General features: G+C 41.3%; 1 long non-coding RNA gene across 2 annotated transcripts in view; it reads left to right on the forward strand.

The window, feature by feature from the left end:
• LOC135057593 (uncharacterized) overlaps window positions 1-22867 on the forward strand; it is a 176519-nt gene that overhangs the window by 75737 nt on the left and 77915 nt on the right. Inside the window, exon 3 of one of the 2 annotated variants that reach the window (XR_010244226.1) lies at window positions 22323-22498. The exons of the other annotated variant lie outside the window; for it this stretch is intronic. This is a non-coding gene — a long non-coding RNA (uncharacterized LOC135057593). Of the gene's footprint in view, window positions 1-22322; window positions 22499-22867 lie in introns of those variants that run through there. 2 annotated transcript variants of the gene reach the window in all.

A 22867-nucleotide genomic window follows, 5' to 3' on the forward strand; every position in this document is an offset into this window, starting at 1 on the left:
AAAATTGCAATTTCAAATCACTTAAGAACATTCGGTGAATGCTTCGTGCCTGATCCAGTGTTGGATGCAATGGCAATGTTGATGGAGTTGAGCGATTTTCTTAAAGCTATGCATACATCTATTTGCACTATATTTGTGACCTGCTTGGGTTTGTTCAGAGTCAGAGTTCTTATTTCAGATGCAAGCACAGATAAGTACATTGAAAATTATTGAGCATTCTGGGGCAGTGACTGCGATGTGACTCTTCAGTTGTATAGTGTAGAGATGGTCTTTCTTATGGTTGTGTTATGGAGTGTTGCGGGCATGTCACTGATGCTTACTTGCTCACAAATTAGGCCATATTCAGATGAGAAACTGCACCTACAATTGTGATGGTGGAAGTCTTGATTGAGCAACCACTGGTAGTATCTGAAGATGCTTCAATTGGTATTTTAGCATATTTGGGCATTAAAAGTGGGCATCTCAGTCCTTGTACATTCATATGCATGGCTGTACACCAGTGAAGAACTTCACAATGGCATTTGCATAAAGTTGCAACCTTGCATCCAACTCAGAATCTAACCCTTATTCTACAGGCAAGCAAATGTGGGGGAAGTAAACATGGTATTTGCTAAAATAAGTAATAATTAAATCATGTTAAAAAAATAGGCAACCATCTTTGATGAGCTATAATGTTTACAGTGGCTGAATACAATTTTTGAGATTCAAATACATGCTGCAATATACCTTATTAAGAACCATCTGTTATGCAGATTGTTTAACTCACAAATAAAAGTACCAGGTGAGGCAGCCATCTTAGGTTACACCAAGTGGGTTAAGCAATATGTGGCGACATGTTCATACTCTGGGAAGATACAAATGATGCAATATGATATACAAACATCTAAAATGTACACAGATTAAATACATTTGAGAACGTACACTGTTATTTTTAATGATACTCAAAATCATTGAGCCTACATGCATGTTAGTAAATAGAATAAATTACTATACCCAGAACAAGTCAGCCTATCAGGTATATTATTCTATACATTGTATCCTTTAAACGTATGCTGCCCTAGTGTCATAGAATAAAGTGTTAATAGATTGTATTGGAGGGAGACAGGACTGTTTAGCTGAACTAAGAATTACATGGGTGCAGGGGAAGTCTGTTAATAGATGTTTACTGTACTGAGTGAGCTGGGTCTGCATAAGGAGAAGATCCTATTACTGTATGTAAACATGGTGTACAAGCAGTGAGCAGGAAGCTACAGTTTTGCATAAGGCACAAAAAGCTAGGGTAGTGATCGTAGGTACTGTATTTGTCAATAGGCAACTAATCGGCTGGAGCTGTGAGATCTGTGCAGAAGCATAGGGAGAGATCAAAGTGCCAGAAAGGAAGTTGCATTATCAGTGATGGAAGCCAGTAAGTCTGAGTTGCGATGATGTGTGTTAGTGTGCAGTATATTGCCTAAAGGAGCAGAGGAGCTGTCCAGGTGCTAAACATCTGAACTTCTGAAGTGGTAAATGTAAAATATGCTGGCCATACATTAGGACGACCAGCATCCTATCCTATTCCTCATAAGATTTCCCTTCAATCTCCCTGGGAGCCCCTAGCACATGATTTGGAGTTTTATGTGCATACGATGAAGCATAGATTCTACGAATCGATTGTGTGCCTCACAAAAAGCACGTGATCACCTGGAAGGAAATGCCACTCCAAAATGATGCTGATCATATACGATGCATTGTATGTGTATAAAACAAGATACGATGTGCATACGATCACGATGGATAATATGGGCTGCACATATGATCTGAGGATGCAACATTCAACTCACAGGGCCGAGCATTGCATCATAATCATACCCAAACATGTACAGTGTGCACACAATGCATCATACGGCGCATCTACAGTAAATTGTACATTCGTGCGCGATATCGTACTAGTGTATGGCCAGCAATACTGTGGTCAGGGCTACTGACCTCCAATTACAAAGAAAGTCATGGGTGTGAGAATATTAGTTACAGGGCCTGATTTTAAGTCACATGAACTATTATCTGATGCAATGGAGTGACTATTCTTCATCTGTGCATGTGTCTATTTGTGGTTTAATAAATTTATAATTGATTTGCATGACCAAGTATTGTAGTTCATTGTAGTATTCTTTCTGGTTGTTTTCAGTGCTGGGTTTTCCAAATGTAAGTTCTTTTCTCCTAACAATTGTGAGCTTACAGATTCCTACATACTATTCAGCTCTTTCCGATATCATTCCTATTGTATGCAGCACTTGGAGATATGTGTATATTGTTTTTATTGAAATTTTATGTGCTTTTATAATTTTCTCATCTCCATGTATTGCTTATAATGTCCATTTAATCCTATATAGTGCTCTCAAAATGGATGCCTTGCCAGGTATTTTCCTGGGTATGATTAGCAACTCTTTGGAACTCCCCTAGTTACAGCCTTGTCGTGGAGGAGCTGTTGTGACAGAGCTCATGTTCCATGCATGCCACGATCTCTACTTGTCTATGTACCATTTTTAGTAACTGAATAACTACAGTAAATATAACATATGGTACCTTCTGTTTAAATGCATGAATATTATGGCCTCACATATGTTAGTACATGAAGAACTATGCACTCTTAGTAATGGCTTTTAATAATACTGTGAAAAAAAAGGATTCTGACATTCTTTAATATACATTTTACTGGAATAAAGTAGAGATGAGCGCCTGAAATTTTTCGGGTTTTGTGTTTTGGTTTTGGGTTCGGTTCCGCGGCCGTGTTTTGGGTTCGAACGCGTTTTGGCAAAACCTCACCGAATTATTTTTGTCGGATTCGGGTGTGTTTTGGATTCGGGTGTTTTTTTCAAAAAACCCTAAAAAACAGCTTAAATCATAGAATTTGGGGGTAATTTTGATCCCAAAGTATTATTAACCTCAAAAAACATAATTTACACTCATTTTCAGCCTATTCTGAACACATCACACCTCACAATATTATTTTTAGTCCTAAAATTTGCACCGAGGTCGCTGTGTGAGTAAGATAAGCGACCCTAGTGGCCGACACAAACACCGGGCCCATCTAGGAGTGGCACTGCAGTGTCACGCAGGATGTCCCTTCCAAAAAACCCTCCCCAAACAGCACATGACGCAAAGAAAAAAAGAGGCGCAATGAGGTAGCTGTGTGAGTAAGATTAGCGACCCTAGTGGCCGACACAAACACCGGGCCCATCTAGGAGTGGCACTGCAGTGTCACGCAGGATGGCCCTTCCAAAAAACCCTCCCCAAACAGCACATGACGCAAAGAAAAAAAGAGGCGCAATGAGGTAGCTGACTGTGTGAGTAAGATTAGCGACCCTAGTGGCCGACACAAACACCGGGCACATCTAGGAGTGGCACTGCAGTGTCACGCAGGATGTCCCTTCCAAAAAACCCTCCCCAAACAGCACATGACGCAAAGAAAAAAAGAGGCGCAATGAGGTAGCTGTGTGAGTAAGATTAGCGACCCTAGTGGCCGACACAAACACCGGGCCCATCTAGGAGTGGCACTGCAGTGTCACGCAGGATGTCCCTTCCAAAAAACCCTCCCCAATCAGCACATGATGCAAAGAAAAAGAAAAGAAAAAAGAGGTGCAAGATGGAATTATCCTTGGGCCCTCCCACCCACCCTTATGTTGTATAAACAAAACAGGACATGCACACTTTAACCAACCCATCATTTCAGTGACAGGGTCTGCCACACGACTGTGACTGATATGACGGGTTGGTTTGGACCCCCCCCAAAAAAGAAGCAATTAATCTCTCCTTGCACAAACTGGCTCTACAGAGGCAAGATGTCCACCTCATCTTCACCCTCCGATATATCACCGTGTACATCCCCCTCCTCACAGATTATCAATTCGTCCCCACTGGAATCCACCATCTCAGCTCCCTGTGTACTTTGTGGAGGCAATTGCTGCTGGTCAATGTCTCCGCGGAGGAATTGATTATAATTCATTTTAATGAACATCATCTTCTCCACATTTTCTGGATGTAACCTCGTACGCCGATTGCTGACAAGGTGAGCGGCGGCACTAAACACTCTTTCGGAGTACACACTTGTGGGAGGGCAACTTAGGTAGAATAAAGCCAGTTTGTGCAAGGGCCTCCAAATTGCCTCTTTTTCCTGCCAGTATAAGTACGGACTGTGTGACGTGCCTACTTGGATGCGGTCACTCATATAATCCTCCACCATTCTATCAATGTTGAGAGAATCATATGCAGTGACAGTAGACGACATGTCCGTAATCGTTGTCAGGTCCTTCAGTCCGGACCAGATGTCAGCATCAGCAGTCGCTCCAGACTGCCCTGCATCACCGCCAGCGGGTGGGCTCGGAATTCTGAGCCTTTTCCTCGCACCCCCAGTTGCGGGAGAATGTGAAGGAGGAGATGTTGACAGGTCGCGTTCCGCTTGACTTGACAATTTTGTCACCAGCAGGTCTTTCAACCCCAGCAGACCTGTGTCTGCCGGAAAGAGAGATCCAAGGTAGGCTTTAAATCTAGGATCGAGCACGGTGGCCAAAATGTAGTGCTCTGATTTCAACAGATTGACCACCCGTGAATCCTTGTTAAGCGAATTAAGGGCTGCATCCACAAGTCCCACATGCCTAGCGGAATCGCTCAGTGTTAGCTCCTTCTTCAATGCCTCCAGCTTCTTCTGCAAAAGCCTGATGAGGGGAATGACCTGACTCAGGCTGGCAGTGTCTGAACTGACTTCACGTGTGGCAAGTTCAAAGGGCATCAGAACCTTGCACAACGTTGAAATCATTCTCCACTGCACTTGAGACAGGTGCATTCCATCTCCTATATCGTGCTCAATTGTATAGGCTTGAATGGCCTTTTGCTGCTCCTCCAACCTCTGAAGCATATAGAGGGTTGAATTCCACCTCGTTACCACTTCTTGCTTCAGATGATGGCAGGGCAGGTTCAGTAGTTTTTGGTGGTGCTCCAGTCTTCTGTACGTGGTGCCTGTGCGCCGAAAGTGTCCCGCAATTTTTCTGGCCACCGACAGCATCTCTTGCACGCCCGTCGTTTTTTAAAAAATTCTGCACCACCAAATTCAAGGTATGTGCAAAACATGGGACGTGCTGGAATTTGCCCATATTTAATGCACACACAATATTGCTGGCGTTGTCCGATGCCACAAATCCACAGGAGAGTCCAATTGGGGTAAGCCATTCCGCGATGATCTTCCTCAGTTGCCGTAAGAGGTTTTCAGCTGTGTGCGTATTCTGGAAAGCGGTGATACAAAGCGTAGCCTGCCTAGGAAAGAGTTGGCGTTTGCGAGATGCTGCTACTGGTGCCGCCGCTGCTGTTCTTGCGGCGGGAGTCCATACATCTACCCAGTGGGCTGTCACAGTCATATAGTCCTGACCCTGCCCTGCTCCACTTGTCCACATGTCCGTGGTTAAGTGGACATTGGGTACAACTGCATTTTTTAGGACACTGGTGAGTCTTTTTCTGACGTCCGTGTACATTCTCGGTATCGCCTGCCTAGAGAAGTGGAACCTAGATGGTATTTGGTAACGGGGGCACACTGCCTCAATAAATTGTCTAGTTCCCTGTGAACTAACGGCGGATACCGGACGCACGTCTAACACCAACATAGTTGTCAAGGACTCAGTTATCCGCTTTGCAGTAGGATGACTGCTGTGATATTTCATCTTCCTCGCAAAGGACTGTTGAACAGTCAATTGCTTACTGGAAGTAGTACAAGTGGGCTTACGACTTCCCCTCTGGGATGACCATCGACTCCCAGCGGCAACAACAGCAGCGCCAGCAGCAGTAGGCGTTACACGCAAGGATGCATCGGAGGAATCCCAGGCAGGAAAGGACTCGTCAGACTTGCCAGTGACATGGCCTGCAGGACTATTGGCATTCCTGGGGAAGGAGGAAATTGACACTGAGGGAGTTGGTGGGGTGGTTTGCGTGAGCTTGGTTACAAGAGGAAGGGATTTACTGGTCAGTGGACTGCTTCCGCTGTCACCCAAAGTTTTTGAACTTGTCACTGACTTATTATGAATGCGCTGCAGGTGACGTATAAGGGAGGATGTTCCGAGGTGGTTAACGTCCTTACCCCTACTTATTACAGCTTGACAAAGGGAACACACGGCTTGACACCTGTTGTCCGCATTTCTGGTGAAATACCTCCACACCGAAGAGCTGATTTTTTTGGTATTTTCACCTGGCATGTCAACGGCCATATTCCTCCCACGGACAACAGGTGTCTCCCCGGGTGCCTGACTTAAACAAACCACCTCACCATCAGAATCCTCCTGGTCAATTTCCTCCCCAGCGCCAGCAACACCCATATCCTCCTCATCCTGGTGTACTTCAACACTGACATCTTCAATCTGACTATCAGGAACTGGACTGCGGGTGCTCCTTCCAGCACTTGCAGGGGGCATGCAAATAGTGGAAGGCGCATGCTCTTCACGTCCAGTGTTGGGAAGGTCAGGCATCGCAAACGACACAATTGGACTCTCCTTGTGGATTTGGGATTTCAAAGAACGCACAGTTCTTTGCGGTGCTTTTGCCAGCTTGAGTCTTTTCAGTTTTCTAGCGAGAGGCTGAGTGCTTCCATCCTCATGTGAAGCTGAACCACTAGCCATGAACATAGGCCAGGGCCTCAGCCGTTCCTTGCCACTCCGTGTGGTAAATGGCATATTGGCAAGTTTACGCTTCTCCTCCGACAATTTTATTTTAGGTTTTGGAGTCCTTTTTTTTCTGATATTTGGTGTTTTGGATTTGACATGCTCTGTACTATGACATTGGGCATCGGCCTTGGCAGACGACGTTGCTGGCATTTCATTGTCTCGGCCATGACTAGTGGCAGCAGCTTCAGCACGAGGTGGAAGTGGATCTTGATCTTTCCCTAATTTTGGAACCTCAACTTTTTTGTTCTCCATATTTTATAGGCAGAACTAAAAGGCACCTCAGGTAAACAATGGAGATGGATGGATTGGATAGTTTACTAGTATACAATTATGGACGGACTGCCACGGTTAGGTGGTATAAAAAAACCACGGTTAGGTGGTATATATTATAATAATAATACAATTATGGATGGACGGACTGCCTGCCGACTGCCGACACAGAGGTAGCCACAGCCGTGAACTACCGCACTGTACACTGGTTGATAAAGAGATAGTAGTATACTCGTAACAACTAGTATGACACTATGACGACGGTATAAAGAATGGAAAAAAAACCACGGTTAGGTGGTATATATTATAATAATAATACAATTATGGATGGACGGACTGCCTGCCGACTGCCGACACAGAGGTAGCCACAGCCGTGAACTACCGCACTGTACACTGGTTGATAAAGAGATAGTAGTATACTCGTAACAACTAGTATGACACTATGACGACGGTATAAAGAATGGAAAAAAAACCACGGTTAGGTGGTATATATTATAATAATAATACAATTATGGATGGACGGACTGCCTGCCGACTGCCGACACAGAGGTAGCCACAGCCGTGAACTACCGCACTGTACACTGGTTGATAAAGAGATAGTAGTATACTCGTAACAACTAGTATGACACTATGACGACGGTATAAAGAATGGAAAAAAAACCACGGTTAGGTGGTATATATTATAATAATAATACAATTATGGATGGACGGACTGCCTGCCGACTGCCGACACAGAGGTAGCCACAGCCGTGAACTACCGCACTGTACACTGGTTGATAAAGAGATAGTAGTATACTCGTAACAACTAGTATGACACTATGACGACGGTATAAAGAATGAAAAAAAAACCACGGTTAGGTGGTATATATTATAATAATAATACAATTATGGATGGACGGACTGCCTGCCGACTGCCGACACAGAGGTAGCCACAGCCGTGAACTACCGCACTGTACACTGGTTGATAAAGAGATAGTAGTATACTCGTAACAACTAGTATGACACTATGACGACGGTATAAAGAATGGAAAAAAAACCACGGTTAGGTGGTATATATTATAATAATAATACAATTATGGATGGACGGACTGCCTGCCGACTGCCGACACAGAGGTAGCCACAGCCGTGAACTACCGCACTGTACACTGGTTGATAAAGAGATAGTAGTATACTCGTAACAACTAGTATGACACTATGACGGTATAAAGAAAGAAAAAAAAATACCACGGTTAGGTGGTATATATTGTAATACAATTATGGATGGACGGACTGCCTGCCGAGTTCCGACTGCCGACACAGAGGTAGCCACAGCCGTGAACTACCGCACTGTACTGTGTCTGCTGCTAATATAGACTGGTTGATAAAGAGATAGTATACAATACATACAACAATGAATATACTACTATACTGGTGGTCAGGCACTGGTCACCACTAGTCACACTGGCAGTGGCACTCCTGCAGCAAAAGTGTGCACTGTTTAATTTTAAATTAATATAATAGTATGTACTCCTGGGGGCTCCTGCTATAACAACCTGCAGTGCTCCCCAGTCTCCCCCACAATTATTATAAGCTTTGCCTTTTATACATTGATGTGCAGCACACTGGGCTGAGCTGAGTGCACACAGACTGAGTCACACTGTGTGACTGGCTGCTGCTGTGTATCGTTTTTTTTCAGGCAGAGAACGGATATAGCAGAGAACGGATATATATTAAAATAAATAAAAGTTAACTAACAACAACTGCACTGGTCACTGTGGTAAACTCTGTCTGACTCTGCACAATCTCTCTCTCTCTTCTAATCTAATTTCTAATGGAGAGGACGCCAGCCACGTCCTCTCCCTATCAATCTCAATGCACGTGTGAAAATGGCGGCGACGCGCGGCTCCTTATATAGAATCCGAGTCTCGCGAGAATCCGACAGCGTCATGATGACGTTCGGGCGCGCTCGGGTTAACCGAGCAAGGCGGGAGGATCCGAGTCTGCTCGGACCCGTGAAAAAAACATGAAGTTCGTGCGGGTTCGGTTTCAGAGAAACCGAACCCGCTCATCTCTAGAATAAAGAGTGAAGCCATAGATTAAATCATTAAATGAAATGTCCTATAAGCCCTTGGTGCTCAGAAAATCTTCCTTTGGCAGAAGCAGTTAGTGTTTAAAAACTGACAGAAAGCATCAAATTATTGTGTCAGAGTCTAAATCTTAAAAAAGCTGTACACAGGAAAGACATCATCCCGTTACCTATTCAACACACATAGATAGATTGGATAATGGTGATGGGTTTGCTAATGAAAGTGGATATATCCAATTCTATCATAATTACTGAATGTAAAGTTCAGGAGCAGAAGATATTTGCAATCTAAATGCATAGTCATTATGAAAACATTCACATAATTTTAAGTTCAGCGTGTGCAGCTGAAGACACAAAAAAGACAGGCAATTTAGTTATGACTATGATGCATTTTATCTTACTCTTTATTATAGTCGTATACTTTATGCTAAAAATCAGGTTGGTGGTTTTAAAATATTGCATAGATTTTTATACTGTAGGAATTTAGTAAGTAAATTATAGCATTAAGTTTATTTATTTTTATCATCCTTTATTGATATGGTATCACAAGGAATGGGTACAAAGTACTTAAAATGACACAAATAGAAAATGACAAAAGTACAAAGATCAATTTTAGACAAATTAACCATTTTACACAAATAACATAACTACAGACTGTAAATTAAATATACAGTATACATAAGACAACAAAATAAAAGAGGACACAGCTTACATTCTGGAAGTAATATTGGTGGATCCAAGAATGGTATGGGAGCATAGTTGGTCAGTAAAGACACTGCAAAGTTAAGTGGAGGGGACAATATTCATGAATAAAGATGTCTTTAGGGCATACTGTATGAAAAAGATGGGAGGCTAAATGAGAGTCTAAGTAGCACAGGAGGGTAATACAGAGGATCGGAGTAAAATGCGAGAAACTATGAAAGGATCAGATATTGTGGAGGATGAGATGTAGCAGTCATTATCGGGTTGAATTGTGTAGCAGGGCTTGTGAAAATGAGGCTTGAAATGTAGGGATTTGAGAAATGGTTCAGGTCTTTATAGGTGAGTCAGAGAAGTTTGAACTCAATGTTGAAAATAAGATGGATATTGGTTTTAATGATATACTGAAAGTGTTAAGGTAGGATTTCACAAAGAGTAAATTACAGTCATCTATGTGTGATTAAGAGTTTTAAAAGCTTCCAGAGTGACATAAGAACTACTGTAGTTCTGGAAAAATTGTGATGGTTGGTACAACTAGGTTGGAAAAGTGCCTGAAAGTCTGGGAAAAGCAACAAATATACATGCACATACAGTATTGTCCTTGGTGAACAGTGGAAAGTGAGTTATTTTCAACAGTGTGTTGGGTTGGCGTATGGTCCTTGGTGGTGTGGGGATGCCCATTACTTCATTTTTATAGGTTTTAAGTTTTAGGAAGCATTAGGTCATCCAAAAGGAAATTGCCAATAACCAGCAAGTGATATGAGAAAGGACAGAAGAGCATATGTCATGTAAAGATGGGAAACTGTGTGTTATCTGTATGCTAATGATAATGAAAGCTGAAGAAGTTGATAAGCTCACTGAGAAAATAGAAGAAGAAAAAGGGCCAAGAATGGTACTTTTGAGGCTTCATAAAGGAAGTGGGAGTAGAGGTGGAGGCAAGTGAGTAGACAGAAGCAGTGATTGGACAAGTAATAAGAGAACCATGAGAGAGCTGTGATAAAGAGACCAATGGAGTAGAAACTATGGTGCAAAAGGTGCTTTGGAGTTGAGGAATAGAAGTATAGAGATATGTCTCTTCATTTTATAAGTGGCATATCTTGTTGACTTTTGTGTGAGCAATTTCAGACAGATTTTAGTAGGCATCAGGAGGAAGGAACCAGTAGAGGTGAGAGTATTGTCAAGGGGCAGATGGAGGGAGGTACTTAGAGACTATTTTTATCAAATAAAACTGCAGAACAATAGGAAGTAAGCATAATTAAATCAGGAAGAAGTCTTCATAGGAATTCAGCAGAGCATGAGAATTTTTGGAGAAAGCAAGTTAGAACATGTGTCAGGGTTTTGGAAGGGATTATTGAAGGCTCATAAAGACATCTGAAGTATCAGAGTCCACGGGAGTGAACACTTGATTGTAGAGGGTGGAAAAGTTGAAGGGAAGTGAGTTCAAGGAGGAGGCAAAAGTGGCTGAGCCAAGGAAATCAACTAGTGTGACTACGCAGTGTATAAGCAATACATTACAGCTATGTATTTTTATAGATGTTATTTTCTCACTAAATCTGCCTACTGTATACTAGTGGGTAAATTTTAGCTACAGCTATGGTTGGTATGATCTACTTCTGTTTAGGAGAAAGTAGTTTGTAGAACAAAACATACTTCTGATGACTAACCTATAGTCACTTCATTGTCACTTCTGAACTTAGTGGGAGAGCAATATTCTTGGCTACCATTTTCTTGAACTACCACAATTTAACTTCAGAAATTGTTAACTAGTCTTGTGGCACCAGTACTTGCCGCTAAGATGACTGTTGGTGATTATTAATCATTAGATTGCATTACAACAGTTTTGTGGCACAAAAAATATCAACATTTACACTGAGTAGTACATGACATTTATAATATCTTATATTAGACCTAGATTTAAGTAATAATGAGATGGCTTTCATTAGCCACTCATGTTCATTCCATGCAATGTTACTTATGCATATTAATCATGTAAATTAAGCAACTATTGTATTTTTCTGTAGCCTTCTCCTGGTCTTCCTTTTTGTTATCTGTAAATGAGGATCCAATAATTATTTTTAGGGTTCTATGCATAGGACATCAAACACCAAGGGGGAATTTACTAAACATTGGTCTGGTAAAAAAATTAGTTTTTTGTTGCTAATGATCGATTAGTAGAAATTAACTCATTTTCAAATTATGTCCTGGACAGGATTGTGTACTGAGATGTACTGTATGCCTTGAACTCTTCAGCCTTATCATCCTGTTTAACTGCTTGTATTGCCATCCATATATTTCTCTGTGATCCTTTCTGCTTTTTCTGTGTGCTGGGTGCAGCAGTGGTTCTCTAGTTGTCCCTTTCTGGCTGCCTTCAGTTTCAATGGCTGCCAGACTTGGTGTCCCCTGGAGGCAGCTCTATCATTACTTAAGACCTGATCTTCTAGACAGCCCTTCTCTGTTACTTGCAGCTACAGTATAGTGGGTGGTACTGGTGCTTAGAATTAATTGCCCCCACTCCTGTAGAGCAATAGCTTGAATATGATCCCAATGGTTGTTCAATATAGTGGGTTAGTGTTGGGGACTCTCCTTCCCCTGCCTACCATCATCTTGGCACAGACTTCACTGTTACTTCAGCAGTCTGTGTCTGGAGCCTGTACAGTTTACCTTTGTGCTTCTGGAAGTATCTTGGACTGGAAGCATTACCCTTTAATGCTACTGTGCCCTATTTAATCAAAACGAAGAACATGATGACTGCCTGGTCTATTTTCCTTACAAACTCTGGGATCCTGCACATATTTCTTCCTGCCTGCAATCCACTTTGTTTCGATGCTGTGCCTTGCTAGCCCTGTGCTTGTGTTGCTGTGACATTTAATTGTATTATGTACCCATTTCTACCTGCACTCTGCTTTTTCCAAATGTACCAACCTGCTGTGGCCATCAGTGTTAATGCTTTTTTTTTTCTCTTCTAACTTGGTGCTGTTCTTTTTTGTACTTACCTGATTTGAAAATTCCATGCCTTGGTAGCTCCCAAGTTTGAGAAGGTTTCCAGCTTTGTCTGTCCCTTTGCCAGATTTTATTTTAATTCCTACTGTCATTTAGCTGCCCTCATTGTCTATATAACCTTCTGCCTCCCTTTCTAAATCTCCTACTGTTACTATGTACCAGCTTCTGCAAGCTACAGGTCTGTCCATATACACCGTTCCTCATTAAAGCCATATGGCCAAATTAGCCATGCAATGGAATCTGCGACATAGCCATGCCTTGTGAGTTTTCTTAAGATATGCTAATATAATGTGCTACTTTTATATGAATTCTTTTGCAGCAAAAAATAATCGCGAATCCATCCAATCAATACTCATTGTGGAGTGTATTAGCCATGCTTAGCATTTCATGCCAAATGAAGCAAAAAAGAGAAAACTGTATGAGGACACATCTGTATTACTGATTCACTTGAGATAGACTGAGTTTTGGAGGTGCATATTGACCAGTCCTTTTTCATCAGGATAGGCGAAAGATGATAGCCTTGAGACAGTAAACCACATTTCTACTCTAAAGGATACTAGTGCTCCTCTTCATGGCCATCAGTCCTCCTTTGAATCCCAAATGACAGCCTGCCAAAAGAAACTTACTGACTTGGAGAGCCAGCACCTCAAGAACATTATCTGTCTAGTTGGTCTGCCTGAAAATGCAGAGATTAGTGATCTTGAACAATTCTTTGAGACCTGGTTTGGCCATAATTACTTTACCCCTGAGTTTGCTGCAACCCACTAGGGCTCTTTCCCTTGTAGCTCTGCTGTGGACATTCTTTTCCAAGATTTTGCATTACAGGAACCATGATGCCATGTTATTTCTTGCCCAGACCAAGCGTCCCCTGGAATTCAGTAGTCAGTGGAGGTTTTTTAAGACTTCTGATGTTACTGTACTTCTGATGTCCAGAAATATTGGTCCCAAATTCTTCATAAAGAGACACCTCCGTAATCTAAAACTTCCATTCTCCAAGTTGTTTCCTGCCCATGGTAGAAACATTTTGAGTGGCTGCAGTCAGTTCTTTATTTCTTCTTAGGGGGTGTCTACAAGACGTGGTTGGCTCTTCAAGGCCCTAGGCATAATAAACCACCAGACTGACTTCTGCCTCCATAAGTGTCATATGTATATTTTATGCTTATCACTTTTCTCAGGCAGTTAAACACTTGAACACTATTCTTACCTCCTTTTTTCTGTTTAGTAATTATTTTTGTTATTAGTAGTTCAACACTGTTTTATATTTATACAAGGTTTAGTGTTCATACCACTTCATTCTGCAATATGTTAAATGCTTGATTATTTGTAGATGTCTCCAACATTTTTTTCCAGTGTTTTTATCAGCATGCTGGTTGCTGGTTACTGTTGTGATGGTAGCTCCATGACCATCAGGTGCACTAGGGTAGCTGACTGCAATTTGTCTGTCTTAGTGGTTAGGTTAGCTTAAGGATTTTCTTTGTTTTTTACTTTTTAGGCATACGTATTTGCTGTTGGTATATGTGGTGGGGATTGTTGGGAATTATTTGTTATCTTTTATACTGTATTGCGTTTTGTAGTTTTTTTTTTCTTTCCATTACCGTCTTATAACTGTCATGCAATCATGTGTTTTAAACTATTAGCTATTTTTTTCTGTTGCACAAAGAAAGTCTTTTCTGTATTTTGGTTTGTGAAGCACCTGCAGGTACTTTTTTATGCTATTACTCCTTGGGCATTTATATTTGCTTACATGTGTTTCTTTTTCTTCTATGTTGAAAATTGTCTCTTGGAATATGTGCAGTGTTAATGATGATACACAGCATTCCTGGTGATGTGACAGGTGAATGCCTGGTCCTCTGGCATGGTTTGTTTGCTGAAAACTCATCTCATGGGCAGTAGGGTACTCTCCCTTAAGAATCCTTGTGTGGGTTCTGGCTTCTATTTCACTTTTCACACTTACTCTAGGGGAGTTTCTATTTTAATTCATAAGACCATGTTTTGTTTGCCATAGGTTTCATGTGGTCCTCTGGGGAGTTTCTATTTTAATTCATAAGACCATGTTTTGTTTGCCATAGGTTTCATGTGGGTCCTCTGGGTTGCATGCCTCCCATTTTGTCTTGTTGGCTATTTATATCCCCCTTTAGCTTTCAATTGCTTCTATATGTTGTGCATTCCTTACGGAGTTCCCTGCTATTTGTATCATAGACTCAAATGCTGTACTTGAAGAGACCTTCAATATTTACAGACATCTCCGATGTTTGCAGATCTGTGCATACAGTAGAGCTGAACTGCCTGAACAAATGAAGATATGTTCCAGTGACATAAGTCACAGTGTCTGAAAACTGCAGCATAATTGAGATGCTGCATGCACACTGGGGGGAGGAGGCAACATGGAGTGTGCCAAAAAATGGAAGTGGGGGGGGTGCTGGACCCATTTTCTGGGCATGCTGAAGACAGTAGCTATCCCCTTGGATGTAGCTTCTCTTGTCCCAGCAGTGTGGTTTCACTGGGCATCCTAAGTAACCTAAGCATTTCACCAGTGCTTTTCAAACAATGGATGTATGTGCAATGGATTTTATCACAGATCTACTATTTAGTAAAATATCTAATACCATCTACTTGAATGTTGATCGTTCTCAAAAATGATACATTATGTTGCATTTGTTGGATTACTTTCAGCCTTCCAACTTGCACAAATGTTCATTAAATCTTTCATTTACATTGCTGTCCAGAAGAAATAGTTTTAAACTGAGATTTTCAGTTCATGGCTAAGCTGTTGATAGAGTTAAATATATTTCATGGCCTATCTGTTGAGCATAAGTATTAATCTAAACTACTCCACTGTCTATCATGCACAATTTAATAGTCATACTGAGTGCATAAGTCAAGAATTAGAAACATGGCTTAGAATTTAAGTCTCAATCATTCAAGATAAATGAGTAGAACATAGGTCTACTATAAAATTACCCATTTTGTTTCTTAATGTTTACTGAGTTCATGCAGTCCTTTTTCATGTGTGCTCTCTATCTCAGATTTGTTGTTCTAATTTCTCTAAAAGCTGTTAGATAAATCTCAAGAAGTCCTCTACCTACATATAAATTGTTTGCTCAAGAGTCATTGGACCTGATACAGAGATGGATGCAGTACACACAGCACCTGTGTCTTTGAATGAGGTTGCTATGAGAAAATATGCTGATGCTGCAGGAGCAGTCTTATGTAAAAAAGACTCTTACCAGCTTCTCTGATCCACTTCTGTGTTCGAGGATGTGGCATCCGATCATCTGCATGAACATTGGTCATCTATGTAATGCTAAGGTTACTGTGGATGGCTGGGAAATTCATGCTTCCTGGGCCAGTAAACCTGTGTCAGAAGACACAGACCCTGGCCTCCTCATGCATTGAAAAGACTAAATTATTCTTAAAAATGAGAACAGTAACAAGTGGTATGTGATGAAAATGTCCAATACAATAAATGCTGAAGCTGTATATGTAATACCCCTATTCTGTACAGGTTTCACAGTATGCAAGCAGTGAGGAAAAGCCCTGCATCAGACAGTATTGGAGCTGGTAAAAGGATATATATATATATATATATATATATATATACAACTGCCACTTGGACCGGCACTCCCACAACGGTAATCAGCTGCCCTGGTGCCCTCTGAACTGAATTCAATAACATAAATGTAGAAAATAATCAGCGGCAATCAGGGTCTCTTCAGTGAAAAAAACAATGTATTAAAAAATTACTGCATTGTCCAACGTTTCGGGACTGACACGTCCCTTTGTCAAGGTGAGTAACAGTGAAATCAAACATGAAACACACCTTTATACCATAGAAGATCCCCGTGCGCTCGCCGGGAAGCCGCTGCCCGCCCTCGGGACCCAGTGGCTTCCGTTGTCGTCATCAGAGTACAGCTGCCGGTGCCATGGAAACCAGACGCTCCGGCGCTTCCCTGATGCCGCACTGACAAGAAAGAAAGTGCATCTAAGCTTACAGCATTCCCACCACCTGCGGCTTACTGTAAACCCCTTTCTCATTCCATCATCAACTATCCCTATAGAAAACCTTACTGAAAAATGAAAAAAAATTACAAAAACCCAAACGGGGATGGAAAAGAAAGGCGTGTCTGTGATACAGTACTCTGCACGCTATTAAACAACATTTTTTTTTTAAAATATTGAGATGTCACATCTTATAAGTAAATCCTAACGTGCTACCATAAAGTGCCTTTTATAAACATAAAATGTTTAATCGATAGAGCATAGAATATATATGAAGTGCAGTAGTCGTGTAGTGCAACTAATCAGTAACAAACTCCCCTGACATTGTATCGATACATCCCCCTAGATACAATGTCAGGGGAGGTTGTTACTGATTAGTTGCACTACAAGACTGCTGCACTTCATATATATTCTATGCTCTATCGATTATACATTTTATGTTTATAACAGGCACTTTACGGTAGCACGTTAGGGTTAACTTATAAGATGTGACATCTCAATATTTTAAAAAATTTTTTGTTTAATAGCGTGCAGAGTACTGTATCACAGACACGCCTTTCTTTTCCATCCCCGTTTGGGTTTTTGTACTTTTTTATTTATTTTTCAGTAAGGTTTTCTATAGGGACAGTTGATGATGGAATGAGAAAGGGGTTTACAGTCAGCCGCAGGTGGTGGGAATGCTGTAAGCTTAGATGCACTTTCTTTCTTGTCAGTGCGGCATCAGGGAAGCGCCGGAGCATCTAGTTTCCATGGCACCGGCGGCTGTACTCTGATGACGACAATGGAAGCCACTGGGTCCCAAGGGCGGGCAGCGGCTTCCCGGCGAGCGCACGGGGATCTTCTTCTATGGTATAAAGGTGTGTTTCATGTTTGATTTCACTGTTACTCACCTTGACAAAGGGACGTGTCAGTCCCGAAACGTTGGACAATGCAGTAATTTTTTAATACATCGTTTTTTTCACTGAAGAGACCCTGAGTGCCGCTGATTATTTTCTACATTTATGTTATATATATATATATATATATATACATATAAATGAGACAAGAAAAAAATCACATTTACAGGATGAAAAGTCTAACACTCTTAATTACCAGCACAGGCAGTTTACAGCTTTATACACCAGGCTTGCAGTTTACATGATAAGGCAGTTCTCAAGACAGCATAATGTTACAGCAGTACAGGTTCATATCACAGGATCATATCAGCATAGCAGCACAGGATCATATCACAGGGTCAGTGGCCCTGACATCCGCACACACTCTTATGGATGCTAATCACCATCAGAAGCAAAGTCCCTGTGCCCTGTACACATACTTAAAAGCAAATCACAGGTGAAATCTAATTAGCTTCTAGCTGAAAGTTTGGGAGGGCGGGCGCAGGCTGTAAGTAAGCGTACCACAAGCCCCTGCAGTCCCCACAGTGGATTGATATGTGCCGTGGGCTGCATAAGCAGTTCCATCTTTAGAAGTGTAAAAATCCCACCAAAAATGTCCACCACCGAGGAGACAGACGCTAGAGGTTACATTGGACCTCTAGCATCTGTCTCCATGGCGTGTTTTACACTGCTACAGACGGAAGTACTGTCGCAGCTCACGGTGCATCTCGGTCCACTGCGGGTGCTAGTGGTATGCTTACTCACAGTCCGCACCCGCCCTAACTCCTGGCAATGAGCAGGAGACCCCTGGCAATGTGCATGAAACCCCTGGCAACAAGCAGAATACGACTATCATTGCACATGAAACCCTCAGCCAACCACTGCCTCCATGGCCCACCCACGGGAGTACCTGAAGCTATTTTTCTACAACATAGCATATATATATATATATATATATATATATATTTTATAGGTTCCCAAATCGGCCGGCACTCAGTGGTACATAACAGCTGGCCCCGGTCCCCTAGTCCAAGGTATAGTAGCACTCCAAATAGCGGATCAATTAAAGGCACTCATGAGCTGACGCTACTTTATCAATATATACCAATAAAACATGAACAGTCAACTTACCCTACTTGTGGATCATCCACACATGTGGTGTGGAGGTCAGAGTGGCATGGCACCCCCAGGACAGAGTTTGTTATAAACAATACCTACGTTAAGTACCAATTATTTTGATTTTTTTTTTCCCAGTGTGATATCTAGCTTACACAGTGTTGCAGAATTAAACCCCACGTGGTGTTTAGCCTCCACACTATGTGACATTACTATATCAGTGCATTATGGATTCTGCTTCTGGTCCTTCTACATCACAGGATCTGGCAGGTTGCCAGAATTTTATTATACCCACGGGAGAGACTTTCAGTTTTACCCCTGAACAGGTGGAGGGGATCCTCTTTAAAGAGGTTGTGCCAGGCCATGATGTGAACACAGCATTGAGGATGTATATTTTCAGCTTTTCAAATTGAAGCATCATGAGACCAATTACATGCTGCATGCTTCATCACTGTCCGATTATTACAGAGAGAGAAAGGTCCCACATGGATTTTGGTATAGAAATGCACCCACCATTGGGAGAAATAATCCGGACTTTGTTAGAAAATGGGTCGGCATACTAAACCAGTGTGCATTAGATCTGATGATTTTAGTGATCGAGGAATCGCGACGAGAACTTGAAATCACCCGTGGTAAAATTAAGATTCTGGAAAAGGAATCTAAGAAATTATTAAATGATCCAATTAATGCCAGCTGGATCAGTAAACTTGAGCAAAACTGTGATCAATATCGTAAAAAGCTTCTAAAATTCAAGCATAACAAAAAACACACGTTTGATAACGACTACGAGGAGAATAAGGTCTATCATTGGATATCTGGTGGTGACAAAGGTGAATGGCATGGTCCTTCTCGCAAACAAAGACCGAGACCGTGGTATAAGAAATTACAGAACCCTGGTACTTCTATGAGTAACAGCGACAGTGAATTTATTATTTCTGATTCAGATGACTCCAGCACCAGAGCAAGTGTCACTTTAGGACAGGGCCCGGACCAAACAAACCCTTGAGATGACCTGCCACCTGCAGGGGTGGCCAGAACAAGAGGGGTATGAAACATGGACAAAAAGAAGACACGTTGATCTTCAATCTATCTGACCATGTCCAAACTGATGCTGAAATCAATCTTTTACAAAAGGTCTTGTCCTTCGTGCAAATCTGCACGATGATTTTGAATGAAAACGGGATCAACATAAAGTAGCCCGTAAACTGCGGTTAAAGGAGCACTATCAGCATCAACCAAGTATTACTGTGACATCTTGTCTTGATCCATTTATACAATCATGTTTCAGATCTGTCTTTGATCCAATATCCAACAATCCTTCAATGAAGACTTTCAACAGATTACTGGACAAATCTGTGTCCAAATTTGTGTCAGCACCAGCGAGGATTTAAATGAATTTGTCTAAAAAAGAGTCCATTGCCCTCAAGAATCTTGCTAAGTATGAGGACATTATAATTTGGCCCGCCGATAAGAGAGGGGCTATTGTAGTCTAAAATCTGCATGACTTAAAAACCAAAATTGAACGGCAACTGGCTGAAGCTGATGTCTATATGCAACTTCCATGTGATCCTACCAAGGAGTACCAGAGAGAGATCTGTTCTATTTTAGAGTCAGCTGTACAAGATGGTTTGATTACACCTGCAATGCAAAATATATTATTCAAAAAGTTTTATCTAACCTTCGGTGCTATATACACTGCCAAAGTTACACAAGGACAGTCTAAAGCCGCCTGGAAGGCCAATCATATCAGCTAGGGATTCGCTGTTACAAAATATTACCCAGTTGCTGGACTTAATCTTACAGCCATTATTACCATGTAAAAAAGCCTTTCTAAAAGACAGCAATAGTTTCATCAATTTGCTGCTTGGCTTTCAAGTTGTACCAGAAGGCACTATTATGTGTTGTCTTGATGTGTGTAGCCTCTACACCTCCATAAGACATGTGGAGGGGGTCGAGGCTATGTGCCTATTTCTCAATGATTTCCTTGACCCTGCTGTTTTCAATCATGACCTGTTCATACAGCTACTTGAGCTGACATTATCTAGACATTTTTTTTCTATGTGATAGTCATTTTTTCTTACAACTCCGTGGATGTGCTATGGGGTCAGCAGTAGCCTCCTCATATGCAAATGTATTTATGTTTAATTTGGAGGAACAAATGTTTCTTAACCGTCCTGAAGTTAACCGCAATATTCTGCTATACTCCCGGTGCATAGATGATATTTTCATGCTGTGTATCAGGGGTATGGCTGAATTTGAGAGCTTTATGAATGAGGTAAATATGATGGATTCCCCAATTAAATATACTTACTCTTGTAACATAGAGGTTATGAATTTTTTGGATGTTGAGGTTAAAATCCATGATGGTAAGATAGGCACCGACATCTATTTTAAGGACGTTGACCGCAATACCTTTCTTAAAGCTAACAGTCACCATCCACTGGCTTTGAAACGGGGATTACCTTTATCCCAAATGATGCGTATAGCTAGGATTGTCAGTGACACTGCGGTGATCTCTGACCGACTAGATGCCCTTATTGCATGGGGTTACGATTCTAAACTACTGCAAAGCCAACAGGAGAAAGTAATGAATATGCCAAGATCTCAGTTATTACAACTGACTATATGGCACAAAGAAAATATCATCCCTTGGATGAACACCTATACGGTAGCCAGTCCAATCGTTAAACATGCTACTCAGGCCTTGTGGCCTATTATTAAGACAGATAAAGATCTTCCCTGTTTCAGTAATACCATACCTGTGGCCACATTTAGGAGGGGCCACAATCTCAGAGATAGGTTGGTCAAGTCTGACATCTCTGGTTTATGCAAAACAGTTGGTCTCAATATATACTTTAAATCCCCGGGATGTTATAGTTGTTTTAACTGTACCACATGCAAAGATATGACATCATGTAAGAAATTCAAGCATTCTCATTTAGAGAAATTGTACGATATTTGTCATGTATTGACATGTAAATCTGATTTTGTAGTATACATCATATGTTGCCCTTGTGGCCTGTATTATAAAGCCCAGACCTCTACGCCTTTTAGGGATCAGATGGCGTTGCACCGGTCAGCTATTCATTTATATGGGAGAAACCTTGACCAGCCAGTGGCACGCCATTTTAGAGAGAAGGGACATATCTAGTCTATGTTGCGGTATTTCATGATCGATCATATTCCCATATCATTGAGAGGTGGTGATCGTCAGAAAGCGATGCTGTTGGCGGAGTTGAGATGGATTTTTCGGCTTAACACCATGTTTCCTTTTGGTCTCAATGATAATATCAACTGGAATAGTATCATGTAAGAGTGCCATCTACTAGTGGGCAGGTGTCCACCCGTTTTGGGAGTACATCCAATAGGTGCTTTTGTCCTTTACCTTTAAATGCATTTTCAACTCTTTATGTAAGTGGTTGTATACAGTAATCTTTATCGACACAATGTACATTCTTATGCCTGAGTAGATTTTTGTACTTACATAACACACTGTCATGATGACATTCATGCACCTATCAGTGCTTGGCGTATCTTTTAGATTTATATATATTTTAGTATATGTCTGGTGATTGTATTTGTGATTGCATTTGTGTTTCTTGTTCTCTCCTTCCCCAGCGGTGCTCTAGCTATGGAGACATCATCATGCGCCTCCGCTGGTGGAACGCAAGCTGCTGGGTTGCTGTGTCAACCAGAGAGAGCCGTGACCAGGAAGTGCATCATGAGACAGTGCTTCCAGCTGAGAGATGCGCTGTGGGACTGTGGGAGACCAGCACCATTCGGTGGGATATTTAATGTGGGTAAGGTGACTGTTCATGTTATATTGGTATGTCTTGATAAAGGGGCGTCAGCTCCGAAATGTCGATTTCCAACAGACCAGCTTGTTTCTCTTTTGTACCACATGAGTGCCTTTAATTGATCAGCTATTTGGAGTGCTATATATATATATATATATATATATATATATATATATATATATATATATATATATATATGTGTGTGTGTATTTAAACATAATATCTCTCATACAGTATGCTGCAAATAAAGCTAAAATAAAGAGAAGAACAACACAAAGAAGTGAATGACAAAAAGGACTATTATATGGTGTAAGTGAAGTTGTAATATTTTTTGTTTTTCATGCAGTGAATTTAATATACTGGAAT

The sequence above is a fragment of the Pseudophryne corroboree genome, chromosome 3 (genome assembly GCF_028390025.1).
Source record: "Pseudophryne corroboree isolate aPseCor3 chromosome 3, aPseCor3.hap2, whole genome shotgun sequence".
Taxonomy (NCBI): domain Eukaryota; kingdom Metazoa; phylum Chordata; class Amphibia; order Anura; family Myobatrachidae; genus Pseudophryne; species Pseudophryne corroboree.